The sequence below is a fragment of the Neoarius graeffei genome, chromosome 16 (genome assembly GCF_027579695.1).
Source record: "Neoarius graeffei isolate fNeoGra1 chromosome 16, fNeoGra1.pri, whole genome shotgun sequence".
NCBI lineage: Eukaryota > Metazoa > Chordata > Actinopteri > Siluriformes > Ariidae > Neoarius > Neoarius graeffei.
Window position 1 is genome coordinate 56,242,070 of NC_083584.1, and position 11,163 is coordinate 56,253,232.

The following is an 11,163-nucleotide window of genomic DNA, read 5'->3' on the forward strand; positions in this document are numbered from 1 at the left end:
GAGACCACAACTGTGTCCACCATCTACCCACATACAGAACTGTTCTAAAGAGGGGGAAAAAGTCCAAACAAAGGACATTAAAAACTGGACGGAGGAGTCCGTGCAGTGCTTGCAGGACTGTTTTGACTGCACAGACTGGAACATGTTTATAGAGGCATGTGTTGGGGATTTAGATGAACTAGCAGATGTAACATGTTCCTATGTGGCCTTCTGCAGAGACATGATCATACCATGCAAGAAGGTCAGAATTTTCCCCAATAACAAGCCCTGGGTTACAAAATCTGTGAAATCCAGTTTACAGACTAAGAGATGTGCTTTCAAGTCTGGGTCTGTCCCTGCTTTGCACACAGCCACTAAGGAACTGAAAATTAGCATTTTAAAAGCAAAACCAGACTATAAAATTAAACTGGAAGACAAAATGGCTGCAAATAATCTTGGTTCTGCCTGGTCAAGTATGAAAGCCATAGTAGGCATAAGTAACCCAAAAAATAGAAGCACTGTCACTTTAGAGGGTTTTGACCAGGGCTTTGAACCGGTTCAAGGAACGAAAACGAAAACCGGGAACTTTTTCTATTTCACATGGAACAGAAACGAAACCAGAAACTTTATTATTTTTTATGTTCCGGAACAGAAACGCTTATTAAAAATAATGGTAACCGGTTAATACCGGTTTTTATTTCATTCCTCAAAGTTTCCGTAGCCTACAAATAAAAAAGCCATTCTTCTCCTGCGCAAGTTTCTATGACCCGCTGGGGTTCACTTCCTGTGTGACGTTCGCTGACTGAATGGAGAGAGCGGGAAGGTGGACTCCACGTGATAATAAGTGAGTGAGTGTACTGAGTGTCTGAGCAAAGAAGAGCCTGAACGTTGCAACCTCCCTATTGGCTGTTTGTAAAAATGTATCAATTGTTGCCCTTCCCACGGGAATCATCGCGGGCTCGAGAGACGAGATCTGACGAGTTAGATCGTTGGTAGCAGAACAAAATGTCTGGACACAAATCGGGTTTTCAGAAAAGGAAAGAAAATAAACGGAGGGTCGAAAATACAAAAAAGGAGGCAGAAAATGCAAAACGAGTTTTAAGGTAGGACAAATGGTTACTTTTCTGAGGCAGCCCGCCGTGGCTGCCTGCAGGCTTATTTATTATAGCCCATTTAGTTAAAATAGTTGATATAAAATGTTTATAGTTATGTGATGGTTGTCCTGATTTAGACTGGTGTTTTTTTTTTTTTTTTTGGGGGGGGGGTTGCGCGATGTTGCACCCGGGTCCAGATTAGGGCAGAACCGGCCCTGGCTACATTTCAGGTGTAGTTTGTTTTATGTATGTATGTACTTGCATAGATGTGTACTTGGTCTTCCAATATGGCGCCTAACAAAATCTCGCGGCGCGGTGACGTCATGCGGTAGCCCTCTATAGGGCCTGACTAGCCTTTGGTAACACACTAAATGAATTATCTTTCATTTTTGGCACTTTTTTCTGTTTGTGTAGATGGGAAGACATACTGAGAATCCAAATCGCCAACATTTGAAATAATAATTGTTTTGAATTATTTCTTGTCTTATTTAATGAAGGTTGTAATAGAATTAGCCTACATTTGGCTTAAGCCGGATGAGACAGAGACATAATTTTATAGCCATTTGTTAAACAGCTGACAGGGAACGTAATTAACCGTTCCGGGAACGAAATTTTTTTGTTCTAACCGGTTCGGGAACGTCTGTTTAATGGTGGAACCCAAAACCGGAAACGTTAAAATTCCGTTTCTGTTCGGAACGAACCAATAGGAAAAAAATTCTGGTTCAAAGCCCTGGTTTTGACTCAGACTCTGATCTAGCAAATGCTCTTTATTTTTATTCTTGATTTGATGTTTTTGATTTTAGCAAAGAGATGCAGGAAGTGGGGGCGGCACGGTGGTGTAGTGGTTAGCGCTGTCGCCTCACAGCAACAAGGTCCTGGGTTCGAGCCCCGTGGCCGGCGAGGGCCTTTCTGTGTGGAGTTTGCATGTTCTCCCCGTGTCTGCGTGGGTTTCCTCCGGGTGCTCCGGTTTCCCCCACAGTCCAAAGACATGCAGGTTAGGTTAACTGGTGACTCTAAATTGACCGTAGGTGTGAATGTGAGTGTGAATGGTTGTCTGTGTCTATGTGTCAGCCCTGTGATGACCTGGCGACTTGTCCAGGGTGTACCCCGCCTTTCGCCCGTAGTCAGCTGGGATAGGCTCCAGCTTGCCTGCGACCCTGTAGAAGGATAAAGCGGCTAGAGATAATGAGATGAGATGCAGGAAGTGAGTCATAAACTCGAAGACAACCATCATTTTAAGATTGAACACACAGGTATTGTGAAGGTTTTCTCTTCCATAAAGACAAATAAGAGCCAGGGACCTGATAACATCTGTGGTCGAGTGATCAAATTGTGTGCCAAACAACTGTGCCCAATATTTTATTATTTTTAATAAAGCCTTACAGACTCAGCATGTCCCAAAATGTTGGAAGGAGGCTGTAGTTGTCCCTGTTCCCAAGATAAAATGCCCAAAAACCCTGAATGATTTTAGACCCATTCAAAGGTTTTCATGAAAAGTTTGGGAGGTCTGAAATCATGGGACAGAGAATGACCTGGATCCTCTGCAGTTTGCTTATAGACCCCTTCGAGGAGTTGAGGATGCCACGGTCACTTTAATGAACCTGCTTCTTAAACATCTTGAGGGAAAGGGAACACATGCAAGGCTTTTATTCATTGATTTTTTTTTTTCAGCTGCTTTTAATACCATTCAACCCCACATTTTAACAGAGGCTTTTAGAACAATTTAATCTAAGTTTTAATCTTGTGGGCTGGATTTTAGATTTCTTAACAAACAGAACGAGTGAGAGTGAACGGCACTCTGTCTGATCAGGTCTGTTCCTCCACTGGCTCCCCACAAGGATGCATTCTGTCACCTCTCCTGTTCATTCTTTACACAAACGTGTTGTACCGGTAGCAGCAGGGAGGGCAGATTCATTTTAAAGTATGCAGATGACTCCGTCATTGTCAGTCTGCTGAAAGACAATGAAACCTGCCATAGTCCAGTCGTTCAGGACTTTGTTCAGTGGTGTAACGAATCCTTTTTTTAGGAAACTCCCCCAGGCACAGGAACTCACTTTTTATAAAGGGTCAGACGGTAGAATGTGTTGAAACATACAAGTTAGAGCCCTGCACTCCCGCGGGACCCGACGCAAAGCAGTGCGACGCAGGACAAATTTTGAAAGCTCATTGCGGGCGCGGGCGGGAGGGGTGATAAACTGCAGTCCCGCTAACTAAAAACGTGTTTAAAATAAAAATGATAAATTAATAATTTATGTCTATCATATATAATTTGTGCTGGATATTTTATTTGGCATTAATAAAAACATTTTAAGATGCCTAAATTTGCGGATGTGGTTGTGGCAGCGGGGGCGTGGCCAAGCAGCAGTCTGTGAATGGAGGGCGGGGTCGGGGAAGGTAAGTGGCTAGGTCATTACACCTGATGTCAATTTGTGTGTGTGTGTTTGTTTGTTGCAGGGATGGAGTATAAAGGGAGGGGGAGAGGAGAGAAGAGGGATTCGCTCCCTGACCACAACACGTGTGTGAGTGAGTGAACGAAAGAAAGAAAGCAAGCTGAAAAGCTCAATAAAGTGAGTGGTGTGCGTCCCGGGTTTCAGCACCACTGTAGTAATCCCCGATGTGGGTGGAGCACAGAAGCACGGCAGGCGAGAGTTCGTGTTCACACCCACTCACTTTATTGAGCTTTTCAGCTTAATTTCACTCATTCACTCTCTCACTCACACACACACACACACGTGTTGTGGTCGGGGAGCGAATCCCTCTTCTCTCCTCTCCCCCTCCCTTTATACTCCATCCCTGCAACACACACACACACACACACACACACACAAATTGACATCAGGTGTAATGACCTAGCCACTTACCTTCCCCGACCCCGCCCTCCATTCACAGACTGCTGCTTGGCCACACCCCCGCTGCCACAGTGGTCTAATCTCGCGTATGTTTCTGATTCCTTTCCACTCTTCCGTGTTTGAGATCTCCGATCATGGCAGAAGAGCAGAGTTCCTCTAGTGAAGCTCACAATGGGTATCTCTGTAAAGCCTCAGCTGCACATGCCGCCTGGCAACGCGCACCCTCGCTACGTGCGCTAGGTGAAGGATCGGTCAGTGGAGAGCTCAGCTAAGCTCAGCATGTTTAATTCCCCAAGCCAATGACAAGAACTTCCGTGAGAAATAATGCGAATGTCTGCATCATGCGGGATTTGCGGGCGGGAGCGGGACAAAATATGGCAGGCGCGGGCGGGAGCGGGACTGAAAATCATAAATCTTTGCGGGAGCGGGACTGAAAATTCTGTCCCGTGCAGACCTCTAATACAAGTATCTTGGCACAGTCATTAATCATAAACTGACTTTTGAGGCAAACTGTGAAGCTGTATATAAAAAGGGGAACCAGTGTCTGTTTTGCCTCAGGAAACCGTCATCATTTCACATTGACAAAACACTGCTGACCCTGTTTTATCGTGCTTTTATTGAATCGGTTTTTTTTCTGCTTGGTGTCTTGGTTTGGTAATCTGTCGTCTAATAATAAGAGGTGCCTGAACCAAATAGTGAAGTGGTCCAGGAAGCTGATGGGAGAGATGCAGTTAAATCCAGAATCACTGTACTCCAGACAGGTACAGAGGATATCTGGATCAATTTTAAAGGACACTTCTCACCCACTACATTGTGAGTTCCAGCCTCTCCTGTCAGGACGTAGATATAAAGTACCGTACCACAATGTAAAAACAGTTTTGTTTCTGCTGCCATAAGCCTCTTTAATAAGTCTTAGCTTCATGTGGGGTTTTATGTGTTTTATATTTTAATGTTGTGTTTTATGTGAGTTTTTTTTTTTAAATGTTATGTTTATTACACTGTGTTTTATGTTAGATGTTTTAAGTGTTTGGCGTGTGTGGAAGAGAAAGCTGACTCACTTCACTGCAAAACAAGTTTACCTTCGGGTACAAATAAAGTAACTTGAACTTGATGCAGATGTGTTTGAGGAGCTTTTGCAAGCAGGGAACCTTACTGTTAGGGTGACAACTGAAAAGTCAACAGGTGAGACTCAGCCTTGTTAGGGAGGGAGTGGATCGTCAATAATGAATATTGTGGAGAACTACTTATTTTTTTCATTTTGTGTATACATTTTTTAAAACTGTTTACAGTTGTGCTTCAAAACGATCTATCGTATATTTCATTGGAGTCAACCATGTCAGACAACTCATCTGTCAGGAGACTCCTTGCCAGCATCCTCTGATTCATCAGATGCAACAGTGATTGTTCAGACAAATGGAGGGAAGAGAACCCATGCTGAATGAGAATCGGCAAAAGAGGTATGCAGCTTTTGTAACAAATGATAGTTATCAAATATCAGACACAAAGATATTGTGCAGTTAAACTGTGGTTTTGTTGTTGGATGTAATGACGGATAACTGCTAACTTTCTGATTCCTTATCTTTTAGATGGTGAAAGATGCTCTCCAGGCTAAACCGGGTGGACAGATTATTTTGGATGAATATGATAAAATGAAAACATTGACGGATAGCACAAGGAGACAGCTGGTAAACCTTCTTGTGGCCGATGTGGTTGAAATTCATGGGTAAGACTTGAATGTCCATATTTGTACTTAATATAGAAATTTATTTTTAAAAAGAGCACACTCATTTTACGACATTGCATATTAGTAAAGCAATTTCCTATGATAGAAATAGATATTAAATGGCTAAAACATTATACAAAAACTAACAATTTGAGAGAGACTAAAACTCACTGAAGCTAACAATAGTAAAAATTTGTATCTTTTTAAACTGAAGGAAATGTAGTAGTAATGTCGTATATCTTTCAGGAGGAGCCCACCCGTCTCTGTGCGAAGTAAATATGCTTTGGGCGTCATCTCTATTTCCCAGCCTCAGAGATCCATACTTGGACAATGGATCTGTAAGTTTGTAAATGAAAAGCTTGTATGTCAATTTATGGAGTAGTAATATGTTCTGAACTTGCGCTACAATTTGTTTTTAATATTACAGGAACACTTCTATGGCGGCACGGTGGTGTAGTGGTTAGCGCTGTCGCCTCACAGCAAGAAGGTCCGGGTTCGAGCCCCGTGGCCGGCGAGGGCCTTTCTGTGCGGAGTTTGCATGTTCTCCCCGTGTCCGCATGGGTTTCCTCCGGGTGCTCCAGTTTCCCCCACAGTCCAAAGACATGCAGGTTAGGTTAACTGGTGACTCTAAATTGACCGTAGGTGTGAATGTGAGTGTGAATGGTTGTCTGTGTCTATGTGTCAGCCCTGTGATGACCTGGCGACTTGTCCAGGGTGTACCCCGCCTTTCGCCCGTAGTCAGCTGGGATAGGCTCCAGCTTGCCTGCGACCCTGTAGAAGGATAAAGCGGCTAGAGATAATGAGATGAGAATGAGGAACACTTCTATGACCCACAGAGTGGATCCAGCTACTTGGCCTGGAGGATAAAGACTGTTCAGCGCAACACTGCAGCTCAGTCCTGGAGATCTTCCACCAGCACAACCTATCAAGATAGTCCAAAGAGGGAGGTTCTCTGCACTGATAAGCAGCTGCTTGATGAGCACTGTCATGAAGCAGTATCCTTTTTGAAACATTCAACTGATGAATCGGCAATCAAAGAGAAGATGAGGGCCACGTTTCAGTACCGCCAAACACTGGTTCAAGATCAGCAGTGCTCTTCGACAGTCTTGGATGTCTTCCCATGATTCCTCAACATCACTGGCTTGGTAAGAAAGACAACTTTTTTTTTTTTTTTTAAAGTGAGTTGTCACTCAAAGTATACACTTCTAAGTTGCATAAGTATAAAAACGCGTGTTTTTCTGTAGATTGACCAAGAAAACTGTGGGTGGTAGAAATGGGCAACTGGACTTGCTTGAAAATTCTTGAAAACGTTTCACCTCTCGTCCAAAAGGCTTCCTCAGTTCTGTCTGACTAATAGGGAGTATCAGATATTTATCTTCTCCTGGATCAGAATCAGAATCAGAATTCTGATGACCAGCTCATCTAAGGTGTCATTGACGCATCATGTTGGTGTGGGTCACTGGAGGCTGGGTGTGAATGGCGAGTCATTAGGGTGATCAAAGGATTGCCCGTTAGGGTGATCAATGGCAATCTGACTCTCTCTGTCCTCCTGTGAGTCACCGAAAACAGCTGGGTCCTTGCATACACCCAGCCGTCTGGGAAGAGTGTCCAAGACCACCTTGTAGATGTTTGACAAATGATGTCTTATGGAAAATCCATGAGGTGGAAGCTTTCTCGAAACACATCAATGCAGTGGATAGCAACATCAACTTCACTCGGGAGGATGTCAGTGGGAATAATCTAGCCTTCTTGGATTGTGATGTACACATTAAACAAGACAAAAGCCTTAGTATCGAGGTCTACCGGAAACCCACACATACAGACCAGTACCTACTTTTCGACTCTCACCACCCACTGGAACATAAATTGAGGGTCATTAGGACCTTGCAACACAGGGCTCAGAACATTCCTACAACATTAGAGGGAAAAGAGAAGGAGCAGAATCATATCAAGGAAGCACTTCAGGATTGCGGTTATCCCAACTGGGCTTTCCTAAAGAGCATAAAAAGGAACATAACTGACAAGGATGATAACAGGAACAAACGCAAGAACATTGTCATTCCCTACATTTCTGGTCTATCCGAGAAACTCAGGAGGATCTTCTACAAACACAACATTCCCGTACATTTCAGACCCAGTAACACCCTGAAGCAGAAACTGGTCCACCCTAAGGACAGAATACCCAGACACAAACAGGACAACGTAGTGTATGCAATTCAGTGCAGTGATGATTGCACGGATTCATATATTGGGGAGACGAAACAACCGCTATACAGGTGCTTGGCCCAACACAGGAGAGCCAGCTCCTCAGGCCAGGACTTGGCTGTCTACATTCATCTTAATAATAAAGGACACTCATTTCAGGATTGTAACGTACGCATTTTAGCCAGAGAGGATCGTTGGTATGAGCGAGGAGTTAAAGAAGCCATTTTTGTCAACCTGGAACGGCCATCACTGAACAGAGGTGGGGGTCTAAGACATCATTTGTCAAACATCTACAAGGCGGTCTTGGACACTCTTCCCAGACGGCTGGGTGTATGCAAGGACCCAGCTGTTTTCGGTGACTCACAGGAGGACAGAGAGAGTCAGATTGCCTTTGATCACCCTAATGACTCGCCATTCACACCCAGCCTCCAGTGACCCACACCAACATGATGCCTCAATGACACCTTAGATGAGCTGGTCATCAGAATTCTGTTTCTGATTCTGATCCAGGAGAAGATAAATATCTGATACTCCCTATTAGTCAGACAGAACTGAGGAAGCCTTTTGGACGAGAGGTGAAACATTTTCAAGAATTTTCAAGCAAGTCCAGTTGCCCATTTCTACCACCCACAGTTTACTATGACCTGGATGATTGAGAATCTTCACAGACAAGATTGACCAAGACTTCACCATGATGTTTGGAGAGGAAGTGTCGGGCAGATTTTTGGCAAAATGGCCTACTTTTTTCAAACGTAGGCTCCTGACAGACTGCAAAAAACTGACTTCTAATGAGCACATTGAAGACCTCTTGTCTGTGCATGACTCATGGTTAGCTTGGCTCATTCTTCTCTTTAAAATATCTAAATTATTTATGAAGTGAATGTCTATTTCTCCTCTTTTTCCCCTAGGCTGGGACAGTGACCTGTCAAGCATTTGACTGTTGGTTCACCTGCTTCCCCCTACCTCCAAAGGCCACAAGAAGAGTGCTAAAATCAGCTCCTGTCAAGCTGTTGACCACGTTGTGAGATTTGCAGGTAAGCAAATAGTAATGCACTTGTGCAGTTCTTCTGATGATCCTACGTCTTGTGTTGAAGCCCCTTTTTTTTTTTTTTTTTTATTGGCTTAGTTAGTCATTTGAATGTAGCAGTGCTACATTTCAAGATTTTCTCATGATTGTTCTTTACATCTTGTTAAAGATGGGAGCCAGTGTTGAAACCTTCCTTGCTGTTGTGGAGCCAGGACAGCCCTTCCTCCTGTGTGTTGGTGAAAAGAAGAACAGCATCCAAAGATACTGTGTCATCATTGATCACAAGGCCATCCCTTGCAAGGCACAGACATCCCTGGCAGCTTTCAATGAGCTCTTCAAAGCACACTTCATCTTCAGTGTCAACTACCATGAATCCCTCTACAACTTCTATACTGTTAGATCAGAGATTTACCATCTCTTCCTCTTGCCCCAATCGGAGCGATTACCCTCTCACAGATCGGTCCCCCCATGTCACCCAGAACTCTGGGGCGAATCATGAAACAAGACAGGAACCCAGAAATTAGTTTCACCATCTTTATTCACAGCTTCGCCGAAAGGCAAAGAGAAAACAGGAGATTTTATATGCATGTGTGTTTTGCTATCTGTAACTAGGTCAGTCTGTAAGCCCTTATCAACAATACTCAAGGTTGACTGAGAAAGGAATGTATGCTGGAGAGAGAGAGAGAGAAAACCTTCTGTATGTGTGAGTGAAACCTTGGTCTGAGCAGGTCACATCTTAATTACGTCAATAAGCAAAATATTCTGATAGGATGTTCAGACAGATATCAAAGGCCATTTCTTATCAATAATGTTCTGATGTACAGCCTATTCTTAAGATAGAACACAGCCTTACGACAGAAATGGAATTTTTAAACAATGTCTAGCTGACCAGAAGGTCATTTTTAACTGTTTTAGCTGAACAGAATAAATCCTTTACAATTATTAAGAATAAATTCTTACAATTAAGAATAAATCCTTACATATACATTCATCCAAACCACATTTTTTAACATCGATGTAGGAAGTGCCAAGGAAAGTCCCAGAGTGAAGGAGCTAAGAGCAAGATTTTTGCACGACACTTGAGGTAATAAATATCCTTGGATGCCAAATATGTTTCTTTATGTCTGTAAGGCACACCACAAGTTCTGCATTGCTTTGTCAGCATTTAAGACTCCACCACAGTCTATATCCTGGAAAGGCTTGTTTGAAATGTGGACAGCCGGGATGTTGTTTATCATTTTGCACTTATTCAGGTTTCAAGAAGCATCTTGTTCATTTCCATAGAGATGTTGCTTTGATTAATACTGCTGAAAATGTGGACACTCAGAATGAAGCTGGTGAGCCCTCAACTTTACAGGCAGTCAGTACAGGCTCTCCAATAACTAGCCAGCTCTCTGTTGACAATCACGTGTTAAACGTGTGCTTCTGTTGTCGCACAGTTGCAAGCATCAGGTGTTGCTGAGAGCACAGTCCAAGCAATGGTGGGGTCCATGGAGGAACTTGTAAATGACATTCATATGCAAGCGAGAGAGGCAGTTCTTAGCTGTACGTCAGAAATTCAAGGCACAGATTTGGAAAAGAAGGTGGAAAAGTGTTTTGATCAACTAGAAAATCCTTTCTCATCCTTGAATACAAGAGTCAAACGACAGAAGTTCTTTGAGGAAAAGTGGGAAATTGTTGAGCCTGTTGAATGTTCTTGGGGTGCGGTTTGATGTTCGCAGAGATCAAACAGGAGTTTAGTCAGGTCCCTATAACAGATAAATTTGTGTATACACCCATTCTCTGAACTCTTAAGTCTATGTTCAAGAACACTGAATTATATGAAAGTTTCTTGCAAGCCAAACATCACGAAGAAGGCATTTATAAAGACGCATGTGATGGTTCATACTTCAAAAGTAACATTTTGTTTTTCCAGAAAAAACATGCTCTACAGATTTCAACTTTTATTTTGATGAGTTTGAGACAGCAAATCCCTTAGGTTCAAAGAAAGGGATCTACAAACTTGGTTGTCTCATCTCATTATCTCTAGCCGCTTTATCCTTCTACAGGGTCGCAGGCAAGCTGGAGCCTATCCCAGCTGACTATGGGCGAAAGGCGGGGTACACCCTGGACAAGTCGCCAGGTCATCACAGGGCTGACACAGACACAGACAACCATTCACACTCACATTCACACCTATGGCCAATTTAGAGTCACCAGTTAACCTAACCTGCATGTCTTTGGACTGTGGGGGAAACCGGAGCACCCGGAGAAAACCCACGCGGACACGGGGAGAACATGCAAACT

The 11,163-nt window shown here is 43.3% G+C and overlaps 2 long non-coding RNA genes across 2 annotated transcripts; both read left to right on the forward strand.

Annotated features, from left to right (window-relative positions):
* Nucleotides 1-5,243: 5,243 nt before the first annotated feature.
* On the forward strand, nucleotides 5,244-6,132 carry LOC132900128 (uncharacterized). The gene is made up of 4 exons (XR_009656755.1): nucleotides 5,244-5,379; nucleotides 5,509-5,645; nucleotides 5,892-5,983; nucleotides 6,073-6,132. It is a non-coding gene; the product is annotated as an uncharacterized LOC132900128 (long non-coding RNA).
* A 320-nt stretch (nucleotides 6,133-6,452) lies between these two features.
* LOC132900129 (uncharacterized) lies at nucleotides 6,453-10,900 on the forward strand. Its single transcript, XR_009656756.1, has 3 exons — nucleotides 6,453-6,790; nucleotides 8,759-8,884; nucleotides 9,047-10,900. It is a non-coding gene; the product is annotated as an uncharacterized LOC132900129 (long non-coding RNA).
* Nucleotides 10,901-11,163: the final 263 nt, after the last annotated feature.